Here is a 13,136-nt window from a genome sequence, read left to right as displayed (position 1 = left end):
ACGTTATTCAAGATATTTTAAGACTTCTTAAGGTAAGGTGACCAGATTTCTGAAATGAAAACCGGGGACAATATGTGTATGTTTTTATTTTTTAACTGTTGTGGTTTCCATATATTAATATCATAATTAATAATTACAATGAAGTTTGAGGATCAAACTTACCCTATTTTATTAATAGGCCTACAATTCAACAAAAATCACACTATGAAAAGTGAATAGTAACTGTAGAGATATCAAAATAGGATTATAACAAAATGACGACTTTACAAAACACATTAAAAATAAAACAATATGAGAACATATGATAAATGAAACTGCATTTAACAAATATTTGTAACATTTTCTGACTGTATTTAACATTTTCACAAACTGAGTAATTGGGGGTTTCCCGGGTCCCCCCCCCCCCCAAGTTATTTTATGCCTATGCTTTTGGAAATGGAACTGGATTTATTATTATGCAAAATAATAATAAATTATGGTTTTGCATTTTAGGCTCATTTTGACCACAAAGTATGTGCTTTCTGCAAGTGTTAATTGTTTAGTTTATTATTTTTTATATTATTCATTTCGGAGTTATGACAGCGAAAGTTTCAGGAATGTTTAATACTGTGTGCAAAACAATTCCGCAACCTTATCATGCTTTGTTATAAAGTGCACACAAACAGTATTACTTTGTTTTAACATGTATAGTTAGTATGTGACTACCTTGAAACCAATAAGTTTTGATAATTGATGATAATAGTGCTCTGCTCTAGTCCAGGTTCTTCATGGCTACAGTAGCTCGCAGCGCCCTCTGCGGGTGAAAGTAATCGTTGTTTTGAACGTGCTGTAAAACTGGGACATTTCCGGGGACAGCTCCAGTCAGGGACAGGACACCAAAAAAACCGGAACTGTCCCCAGAAAACGGGGACGTCTGGTCACCCTATCTTAAGGACCCGCGGACACTCAGAAGAAAGAGTGTAGGAGGAGATAGCGCCTCTCAAGACCTCTGTAATGCTTTATGATTTATTCCAGTGATTTACAATCAAGTCTGTGCTGCACTGAAATAGTAAAGAACAATATAAACACAAGACTACCTCATTTATTAAGAATTTTAAGTATCTTAACAAATAAACATCTTATTCAAATAAATGTTAAAATCCTTCAAGAGATCATAAAAATGATTAAATCAGCATTGTGTCGGGTCCAGGTTCATTGTTTGGACTTCATCCAAAGTTCAAGTGATTTATTTTTTTCGTTACAGCAGAGTATCATCTGTGCAGCCTCCTTCCAGGCCGTAGCGGAACTCCTGCAGGTTTGAGATCCCATAAAAATGGACAAACGCTGCTGCGACAACCAGTACATGGAATATCTGATGAGACTGAAACTGAGAAAGTAAAACAGACGGAGACCACGAGTATGCAACTTTTTTGCAATGCAAAAGTAAGCAGTGAGACTTCCATTTCAGTGGTGGAGCATTGCGTTAGCAGCGCAAAATGTCGTGGGTTCAATTCCCAGGGAACACACATACTGGTAAAAAAAATTTATAGCCTGAACGCACTGTAAGTCGCTTTGGATAAAAGTGTCTGCTAAATGCATAAATTATTATTAGCCGCTATAGATAAATAACTAGGAGAATAACAAAGTGCTGTAAACATCAAAACTATTTGCTACAAAACTTTGTGTTTATGATTAGGATTTTTTTTTAATTATTATAAAAAGTATAAACATCAACAAGCATATCTGGTTTTGTACTGCTAAAATAACTGGAAACAGATGACACCATGGATACTTGCATGAATATTATGCTATTACACTACTATTTGTTGAGATAGTGAATTGGTGGGTTTTTGTTAAATGTGAGCCAAAATCATCACAATTAAAAGAACCAAAGACTTAAACTACTTCAGTCTGTGTGCATTGAATTTATTTAATACACGAGTTTCACAATTTGAGTTGAATTACTGAAATAAATGAACTTTTCCACGACATTCTAATTTATTGAGATGCACCTGTACATGCAAGAAAGATTCCCTTGAGTCTTACCCAGATGTCACATTTCCCAGGGAAGTAGCGTTCAGGTATCCGTGCTGCATAAAGTGCTGCTCCACTAATGTACATGGCACCCATCAGATAGAACCAGCCCATCTGACCCACTGTCGTTGCCTTCACAAAACCTTCTGCGATGGTAAAATGCATTGTGGGAATGAGCCCACTCAGGCCGAGGCCCAGGAAAACTCTTAAAAATTAGGAAAAATGTTTTAAGAAACACTTGAAATCAATCAGGCAGGTGGAATACTCGAAGAAGCAGGGGAGAATGTTACCTGCACGTGTGGACCGGTGGCGAATCGGTCCCACTGGGCCACAATGATAGCAGCGACACCCAGCACATATACAACAGAGAGATAGATGAGCCGCGGCTGACAAGAGCATTAAAACGAGTAGTACAGCCACGGAACGAATGAGCCCATGATCAACAACGCGATACCAGAGTAATCCAACCTACAGACATAAAAAATACACTCAAGTTACCAGGGGCACATCTCATATTTATTTTGATATTCTGCATATTCTGTGTGGTGATCGGTTCACAGCAGGGATAGAAATTAATCTTTTCCAATAAGTTGAAATTCATTTTTTACCTTTTATGGGCATTTTTACCTTTATAAAGCCCTATTTTCTAAAAGTGTGCATCATCTTTTCAGTCAAATTCTTAAATTGAATCAGTCAATTAGAATAATAAGTAATTTGGGCTGTTACCAAGCAAATGAAATCAGTATTGACAAAATTCATCTTTGCAATGCAGAGGAGAAACAGAAGCTGCATTAGAAGGGGCATTTACACAGTTTAATGCAGGACATAAATGTATTAACCTGCAGTTACAAATGCATTAATACCGTATCGATATTTTAAACATAAAACATTGAATACTGATATTTAAAATGTTTTTTTTATTTTTATGAAAAGATACCTTAAATGTGAAATTAAAACTGCCAGTAGGTGGCAGCAAGTCACTGTTAATAAGTGAGTCATTGCGACTGAACCGAATCATTTAAACGGTTGATTCATTCAGGAACCAAACACAGTCATGTTGCTCAGAGACACACATTGTAATTATATATGTTGGCGAAATAGAGCAAAAACAGTCAATATTGTGTCTAAAACGTAAGTGTCCTAATATTAAATTCGTAATTTAACTGCTGTATAAAATCAATATCACATTTGTAATCATGCTGCTTTTTGGTGGAAAAAATGTCAAGTCTTTGCATGATACTAATTAACTATATGAAATTATATAAATACATAAATTTCTGCCCCCATATCCTGAATTTTGTGATCATTCTAAATGCATTTTAATAAACTAAATCATGCAGTGAAAGAATGCGCACTGGTCTAACCTACTAGAATAGGGCAACTTCCTATTGCCTTAGCTAAATTTTAGTAAACTTACATGGTAACGTTAGCTCTTATGGGTCATGGATGTTAGCAAGACAAATTAATTATATTTGCCTTTTGCTTTTTGGATAATTAGCTGTAAATTCGAAGCACAGGTAGCTTACGGTTAAAGCTTAACTCAGTACAGAAAGAGACATAAGGAATGAAATTTATGGAACCATTTGCATATTCAGCAGATCTACGTCAGATTCTTAGTTCAAACACACCTTTGTAAAAAGTTGCAAACAAAATATATATTGTGTGTTTGAGTGGTCCAGACGCTACAGGGGGCTTCACTTATGTGGCTCTCTGCCTGTCTGTGACTGTGCCAATCAATGTGTGCTACACTGCTGTGCTGCGCGGAGGGGAGAAAGGCATCAGAACTCGACAGAGTCTCAACATTTCCCGACCCGACTGCGCAAACAGATGGTGGCTGACTAAATACTTTTTTCCCCCACTGTATATATATATTCATTAAAAAAAAACTTCCCAGAAAAAAGGGCACTTTCTCTCGAGAAAGATAAAGGGCAGGTGCTCAAGCCCCCTTTGATGTCTGTGTGTGCATGTGCCTGCAAGTTAGGTCACATGATCCTTCAGAAATCATTCTAATACGCTGATTTGGTGCTGAAAAAACATTTCTTATTATTATCAGTGTTAAAAACTTGTGCTGCTTGATATTTTTGTGGAATCTGATACATTTTTTTTTTTCAGAATTCTTTGATAAAAGTTCAAAAGAACAACATTTATTTGAAACAGAATTTATTATTATTTTTTTTAAATAAAAAAAAGTTTATACGGTCACATTTGACGAATTTAGTGCATCATTGCTTAATAAAATTACATTTTAAAACGTATTCAAGTAGAAAACAGTTATAGTATTTCAAAATATTTATATTTTTACTGCATCTATTAATTAAATAAATGCAGCATTGGTGAGCATAAAAGACTAGTTTCAAAAACGTATTTCAAATTCTTGGCCGCCAGTGTACACAATGCCACTTAATGTGCCTCTCATAAAATGCCTACACACAAAGAGCATAAAAACTGTTGCCACTTACTTGGAGAAAGTCCTGGAGACCTTTTCCGAGTGGCAGTAGACAGTGTGAAAAAGCCAGGAGAAGCACAAACAAAGAACTGCACCCAGGAAGAACACACCAAACACCACCTTCTCCTGCACGGGTGCCATGAATGACACGTTTGGCCGCAGCATTGTCAGAGTGCCCAAGGACAGGAATAGAATTAAGCCTGTAGGGACACATTGCGATAGCTTAATTAGCCTTTCAAACTACATACCAGAAACATAATTACAGGTTAGAGTGACATTAGAAGTCTAAGTAGTTTACTTTGAGTCATCCTTAGAACAGTGATTCACACATATCGGATTATCACACTACAAATATCGTTCAATTTATTTTTCTTAAAAAGCCACTGGGGTTATATGACGTACCACTGTTTAAAAGTGACAGTAAACACTTTTACATTGTTCCAAAAGATATCTATACTCATGAAAAGAGTCACGTCAAAAAATCTATCACGGTTTCCATAAAAACATAAGCAGAAAAACTGTCTTCAACATTGATAGTAATAATAAGAAATGTTTCTTGATCTACAAGTCAGCAAATTAAAATGATTTCTGAAGAATCATGTGACACGGAAGACTGGAAATTCAGCTTTTCCATTATATGAAAATACACTGAAATACAAAAAATACAAAACAGGTATTTTAAATTGTAACAATAAATGCAGGCTTGGGCATAAGAGACTTTCTTTCAAAAACATCAAAAAATCTTGACCCCTAACTTTTGAGCAGTAAAGTGCATATAATACCGGTACAACAGGAAATGCTTAATAAAAACTGTTGAGGAGTATGTTTTTTCTGATAGTCAGTTTATAAATAGAAGCTACAGTGATATATAGTATTTCAAGAGATACTTGTTTTGAAACGGTTTTGCATTATCGTGTCAAAATGTCACATATCACAAGCACAGACCCAGCAGGTGCGTCCAGATGTTTCCGGTTTCTGTGTGAATCCTGAAGATGCTCCCAAAACAGGTACGGAAGGACGGCATGGGTGGCCGGTGTCCATGCAGCAGGTAATCATTGTCCTTTAGCCAGTCGGGGAGAAGATGGTATGGAATATCTCGCCAACGTCCTTTCCATACCTGGTAATGGAAAGATTTTGCTTTAAAGGGCACCTATTATGCAAAATTCACTTTTACATGTTGTTTGAACATAAATGTGTGTTGGCAGTGTGTGTACACAACCAACCTATTATGACAAAAATCCACCCACTTCTTTTTTTTTTTTTTTTTTATCCCCATAAATCATAAGCATCTCAGAACAAGCCATTCACAGAATCTGTAAAATGTAATGTCACATTTGTGATTCGCAGTGAGTGATTTACTGTTTTTATTTTATTGTTTGGCTCATTAACAGCATAGACAGCAGTAGGTACTGTATATTACACTGCTGTCACTTTTCATTGTGTTGCGGTCTATGCAGGGTCAGAAAGCTCTCAGATTTAATCAATAATATCTTAATTTGTGTTCCGAAGATGAACAAAGGTCTTACGGGTTTGGAACGACATGAGGGTGAGTAATTTTTGGGTGAACTATCCATTTAATACACAGATCTAATATAAACATGTGACTTCTTCTCAAACGGTTTACCTTGACAAACATAGCCGACTGTGTTTTTGTAACTGTTTTTAACAAACTTGTGTATTTGACAATTTAAATGCTTTATTTGACAGCACATGCTTCATGTGTGTGCTCAGAAAACCGTGCATCAGGTGTTTAAACTAACATGGGTTTAAAACGCATGATTTGAGTGAAATAGACATTATAATCAAAACCAAATTATAATTGGTTTTTGGCAGAGTATCTGAGGTAAGAGCTGTAAAGGCACAGCCCTATTCTGGAAAAGGCAAGAGGGTCTAGCTGCAGCCTCGCACTTGCACTCTCAGACGTGCATTTTCAGGCTTGCATTCTCAGACACTTGCGCTTCCGCTAGCGACGTCACTTGCAGTCTTTTATTTTGTTCTATTTATTGATTACATTTTGTTTGAATCTCTCAACATTTTACAACAGTAGCCAGGTGGTGAAGACAAGAAGAAAGGAACTAAATTATATTGTCACTTGCAATCGCCACTTGTACTCTCCGATACCTGCGACGTCACTTGCAATCGACACAAATCGTGCGTGTTGCCAATGGAGACAAGACGCTGTGGTGATTAAACGATTACAACTAATTTAGTACTATAACATACAGGGTAGAGATCGACCGATATGGGTTTTTCTATAACCGATGCCGATGCCGATGTTTAGAGGTCAGGGTCAGCCGATGGCCGATATGTGCTGCCGATTTTTAGGGCCGATGTCCTGCAAGAAAAAGACAAGACCCACAAATCCGTGGCCACAGAACAGCAGAATATGAACGCAATGCACAAAGTCTCTCGTTAAGCGTTTTCCTCCTGTAGAAAAACATAAACAATTCAGCTTTGATCACAGGAATACAGTAGCAGAAAATATTTCTCTCTACAAAACGGGGGCCTGGCAGAAAAAGTTTTGGAACCACTGGCCAACTCAAACACACAATATTTAATTTAATTTAATTTATACAGGTCTACCTCATGTTGCACATTTGCACTTTTTGAGAAAAACAATGGCACAATAATAAAAAAAAAGGTCTATGTCTAATCCCTCACTTTTTCTAGTTATATAAGGTTAAAATATTTTCCCTGTAATTTTTTTTCTCATATCGCAATATAATATCGATATCGCCTGGACCAGTGTTTCCCAACCGGGGTGCCGTCTGTCGAGAGCAGGGGTGCCGTGTAAAAAAATCATTTTTTAATATTTTTAAATTGCTAAAATTTTCAAAAAAGCCTCTATTATATAATATCCATTTCTGATTTCGCCAATAATGAGAGATGCACCGAATTTCGGCTGCCGAAAATTAGTTCACCGCTCAGGTTTCACTTTCATGTGGAGTGACGCTCTGCGTATTATCCGCTCTATACGTGTGTGCTCCGCTCAGTCGCTCCACATTTCTGATGTCGCCAATAATTAGAGATGCACCGAAATTTCGGCTGCCGAAAATTAGTTCACCGCTCAGGTTTCACTTTCATGTGGAGTGACGCTCTGCGTATTATCCGCTCTATACGTGTGTGCTCCGCTCAGTCGCTCCAGTCGTATACCGTTCATGCTCATCAGAACAGCAAAGTCCACTCAAAAATTGAGCCGACAGGAAACATGGATGTAGTACAGTATTGTTTAAAGCTATTTATTTAATTCGAAGGCCTTGTGCTATCATTATTAATTTCTTTATTTGTTCTAATTTTATTACTGACTGCTTACTTGTCATTTTTTATTCAATTCAAAGTTTGAAATCAAGCTATCTTGTGCTACTGCACCAAAACTACCCCACTGTAAAATTTAAAAAATTTGTGAGATAGCTAGTTATAATGGTAATTAAATAATGTTTTTAAAGCCTACATTAAAAGCTGTCATATAAATTGGCTCTTCATTAAAAATTAGCCTACTGATTGCCACCATTGATGGACAATTTTTTTTAATAATATAAAAAATATCTGTATGACATTATATTCTGCAGTTCTTCCCTGTTGTACCGAATATCTATACTTTTCAAATTATAATATCAAAGTTAGAAATTCAAATATTGTGACAATTTATTTTGTAGGGTGCCACAAGTTTGTTAAAATTTCCAAAGGGTGCCGCGACTAAAAAAAGTTTGGGAAACACTGGCCTGGACAGTGTAAATTACCGTGATATGAATTTTAGCTCATATTGCCCACCCCTAATAATAGGTGCCCTTTAACAAACATCTCAGACTAGAACTTAAATAACAATCAATTTAAATATGAACATTGTGATTAGTTAAACGCATGGCATTTTTGAAAATACATCAATAGGCGTTCCAGGCAGTGGTGTAATGTAACAAAGTAATAATACTTCGTTAGAGTACTTAAGTATATTTTGGGAGTATCTGTAATTTACTTGAGTTTTAATATTTCAGCCAACTTTTACTCCACTACATTTCCTAATTAAAATGTTTACTTTTACTCCGATACATTTCCCCGAAGCATATTCGTTACTTACTACAAAATAGTCAGAAGTCAGAAGAACACGGACTGCAGGAAAGCAGGTTTCATGAATTAGTGGTCTGGCGTTTGCCAGAGTTAGACTCCCAAGTTAGACTCTTAAAAACACCTTTGCTCACGTGCAAACAAGTGCGCACACAACCGCGGATGATTCATTTTCCTCTCAAGTCGAGTCTGGGGTGTGCATTACAGCATCGTCTGCGATAATATGGTAAGTGTTGCTGTAATGATGTGCGATCTGACATTATCAAGTAGGCTATATCAACAAATCACACACAGAGTGTACGCACGTTGATTTATTAGTCTATTAAAACTCAAAATTCAAGGCATTCTAAATTGTACACGGCAAAAATGCTTCTGTATGCTTTTTATATTTATATAGTTTAATATAGCTAACTTGCGCTATATCACACAAAGAGTACCGTTTTTCTGCAGATATCAGCATGAACATATTTAATAATCATTTTATACAAGTTCAGTAAAGCAATAAGTGACTTAAATTTTAGACATAATATTGCTTGTTTTTGCTCAATTTTGCTAACGAATATAGTTCCAAACAAAGATCACAGCACTGTTTTGCATCTCTGAGCAAAGGACGGTGTTTACTTATTGAATGAATCAGCTTTTTGAACGAATTGGTTGAATAAATGATTCAGTGATTCACTCATTAACACAGTCAAATGCTTTGTTTCTGAATTAATCAGTCGTTTGAATGAATCGGTTGAATCTCAATGACTCACTCATTAACAGTCACTTGCGGTCACCTGGCGGTTTTAATTTCACATTTAGACTGTTTTTTTTATGTTTTAAAATCATTTAAAATAACAGTATTCAACGTTTTATGTTAAAAACAAAACATTATTTATTCATCTGTAACTGCATTGCATTTACTTGTACTTTTACTTTCAATACTTAAGTACGTTTAACATTTAAAAAATACTTTTCATACTTAAGTACAATATATATTACATCTAATACACCACTATGTCCAACTGTTTTTGGGCGCACGCACGGCATCCGGTGCGTGAGGTGTGTATGCGCTCTGGCATAGTTTACGTTAATGGGTGTGTTGATATCCAGCCGAAGAGCAATCAACCATAACTTCAGGCGAGCAGGCTCAGAAGTAGAGATGGGTATCGTTAAGGTTTTAACGGTATTACTACTTTTACCGATACTGCTTATCGATTCGGTACTTTAACGGTATTCTTATCAGTACTTTTTGTTTTATATATACATATATATATATGACAAATTAAGAGCTGAATTAACATTGCTTTATATTCTGAAATGTAAAATAAATATTTACTGAAATGAATATAAAACATCAATTTGTAAATGCACCAGTGTGCAGGCATTTTTTGTGTTTTATACATAAGATAAGATACAGTAAGAACATGAACAAAAAAAACAAAGTAAAACAAACTGAAAAATACAATAAAACAAATATACAAATGAAATGAAGGCCTCTCTCATCTTTTTAAGTGGGAGAACTTGCACAATTGGTGGCTGACTAAATACTTTTTTGCCCCACTGTATACGCGCGAGAGATCACTTCCGGCTCTTGCGTAAACTAGGCCAGAGCGCATACACACCTCACGCACCGGATGCCGTGCGTGCGCCCAAAGACAGTTGGACATAGTGGTGTATTAGAGGTAAAAAATGATATAAATACTGTTCGATTTCTGGCACAAACCGATCGTTTCGTGTCTTAGGACATCAATGTGTCGTCACGAGCCGTAGGGTTTAATTTGGATTTGTCTGTGCATGTTTTTTTTACTCTCATAGATTTTGTTACCATTGCCATGCATTATACGACTGATAGACTGCAACGGTTGGAGTTAAAAAATCATCATATGTGTTCTACTGAAGAAACAAAGTCACCTACATCTTGGATGCCCTGGGGGTAAGCAGATAAACATCAAATTTTCATTTTTGGGTGAACTATCCCTTTAAGGATAAACATCTGTTACCTTGTGTACAAACTCCTCCATGGCACGGTGTGCCTGCATGGGCAGTGTGGCCACCCACAAACCTCCTTCATCCTCATCCTCATCAGGAAATGCTGACGCACCCTGCAACAACAATCATGCTTCTAATTATCTTTTAGCTTTTAGTTAAGTAAGCTTAGTTGTTCTTTCCTCACTCCAGCTATTATATGTACATTACTATTTAAAAGCTTGGAGTCTTAGCAGGGCTGCATTTATATGATTAAAAATAAACTTTTTTTTTTCTTTTTCATTTGAATACATTTTTTAATACTATTTATTCCTGTAATAACAAAGCTGATTTTTCAGATTTTTTGATGAAAAGAAAGTTCAAAAGAACAGAATTTATTTGAAATATAAACATTTTGGAACTTTATAAATGCTTTCTGTAACCTCTAAACAATTTAATGCATCTTCGCAAAATAAAATTATTAATGTCTTCAAATAAAAATACTACTACTGACCCCAAACGGTATTGTGTTTTATTTTCCCCTCACAACTCACTCTTGATTTCTCAGCTTCAGCTGTATTTGTCAGCAACGGCCCAATCTCCGCGAGCTCTGTGTCCTCATCAGAGGTGCACCGCTCGGCATCACTGTTGGAGCCGCAGTCACCATGGTGACACGTTGTCATGGGGAGACAAACCTAAAACTCCCCAGAGTTTACACCTTGTTCCACAGTTCACAATCTGGGCCTGATGAGGATGCATAAAAAGTACAGATTAACACATTGCTGTTAAAAACATTGGCCATGTGGTCAAGACTTATCATGGATTTCATAATATTCAATTCTTGGCATATCTAATTGATTGATTAATAATAATTGATTCACTTTAAGTGTTGTCAGAAATTAACGACATGTGCAAAAGCTGCTACTGCGTTAGGCTGACCGAGACGTGTCATTTGCACTTACATATTGCTGCTCTTTTGTTAGTTTTGATTGCTTCTATTGTCCTCATTTGTAAGTCGCTTTGGATAAAAGTGTCTGCTAAATGACTAAATGTAATGTAATGCAAATGTAAAAGCCCCTAAAATAAATTCCAAAGGGCCCCTTAAGATAATCTCTAATACTGATTTGATTAAACGTAAACTAGATTAAACGTATCTGTTTTAACTTGAATTGTATTCGTGCAATCTGTCATAATATGATCAGTTGTTTTTCTGCTCAGATCTGGTCAGGCTGGACTGGCTGGCTGCTACAGTTTCCATAGTGTTAAAGGTTTACACACTGTTAACTTGGCGTGCTTACAGGCTAACCAACCAAACAAATAATTAAACCATTAAAAAAACATTTACGAATTCTCACGTCGAACAATGTTCTGCTAAACGTTCTGTGTTTGTATTATTATACGACGCGTAACATCGCTGTTATATGACTGAACTGAATCAGTTTAGTCAAACCTGATGATGACACTAGCCTGAATGCTAATGTACTTCCTTATGTTTTGATTTGATTATTAATTTCAAAAACATACAGTTACTTTCAGAACATTTCACAGATTAATATGACCGACTAGAGTTAATAATATAAGAGCTCGGTGTTCATACGTTACCTGGCTGGACAGGCTGTGAGATCAGTTCATGGGAGTTTACCAGCAGCTGCTGCTCGCCGTCTGGTCGCTATGAGTCTATGAAACCTGTAGAACCAGGCGGTTCAGTTCACTAGGAAATTATAAGACAAATAAATCAATTGACACAGATTAAAACAGTCTGATATACATTACGCTATGTCAGGTCACGGAGACAGTGAGGCTGTGGGCACGTCTCTGTCGGAGAGGGAAGAACCGTGGTACTGGTGTCGTGCCGTATATTGATCGTCTGCCGAAAACTGATTGGCGCCTGTAATCACTTTTTGGCAAGCGTAAAATTGCATTTTATGGGTTTTATTGGCCATTTAAAGGTATTTCAACAGGTAAAAAGGACTGAACGAACTATAATCTATCAAATATAACAACCAGGAATGAAACCAAGTCATTTTGAGTCAGAAAGAACAGTTCACTCAATAAGTAGAGTCTGTAATCACTTTTTGGCAAGTGTAAAACTGCGTTTTCCAAGGATCCTAAGATCTCCAAGTACCACCATAATGACCCATACAGTTGTGTAGTTGGCCTAATTATTCAGTTACAGCTCTGCACAGTTCAAGAACGAGGCAGTTTTATTCCTAATAAGAATATTTATTGTTGTCAGCCACTTTAACATTGTATATACACAGTTTGAACATTAACACTGCACTGTGCTTACATACAGGTAAATAAAAAACTTAATGATTAAATTAAAATGTGTTGTACCTAAAAAAGGTGAATATTGTCTAGTACAATGAAATGCCCTCAAAATACAAAAAATAATAAATATTACCAAAATACAATAAGTTAGCCTAAATTCACAAGTAGATGTAGAAAATATCCCATTTACTTTGTTAAATGCTGCTGACGAAGATATAACAACATGTTATTTGATTCCACTCTTAAAACTGCAAAGTTTAAAAAATATATATGAGCCATATTACTTCATACACGTTTCTAAACCTCAATACACACATGCGTATTGTGTAAACTCCTCGAACTACAAAAAACTACAAAGCCCAGAATAATAGAGGTAACGCTCCGTAATATGATT

General features: G+C 36.2%; 1 pseudogene; it reads right to left on the bottom strand.

Moving 5' to 3' along the window:
* Positions 1 to 470: 470 nt before the first annotated feature.
* LOC107556318 (adiponectin receptor protein 1-like) lies at positions 471 to 12,232 on the bottom strand (annotated as a pseudogene).
* Between the last annotated feature and the right edge of the window lie 904 nt (positions 12,233 to 13,136).

Source organism: Sinocyclocheilus grahami, unplaced genomic scaffold, assembly GCF_001515645.1.
Source record: "Sinocyclocheilus grahami isolate Dianchi unplaced genomic scaffold, SAMN03320097.WGS_v1.1 scaffold564.1, whole genome shotgun sequence".
Lineage (NCBI taxonomy): Eukaryota > Metazoa > Chordata > Actinopteri > Cypriniformes > Cyprinidae > Sinocyclocheilus > Sinocyclocheilus grahami.
The sequence above is the reverse complement of the archived record's forward strand: the minus strand, read 5'-3'. Positions and strand labels throughout refer to the sequence as shown.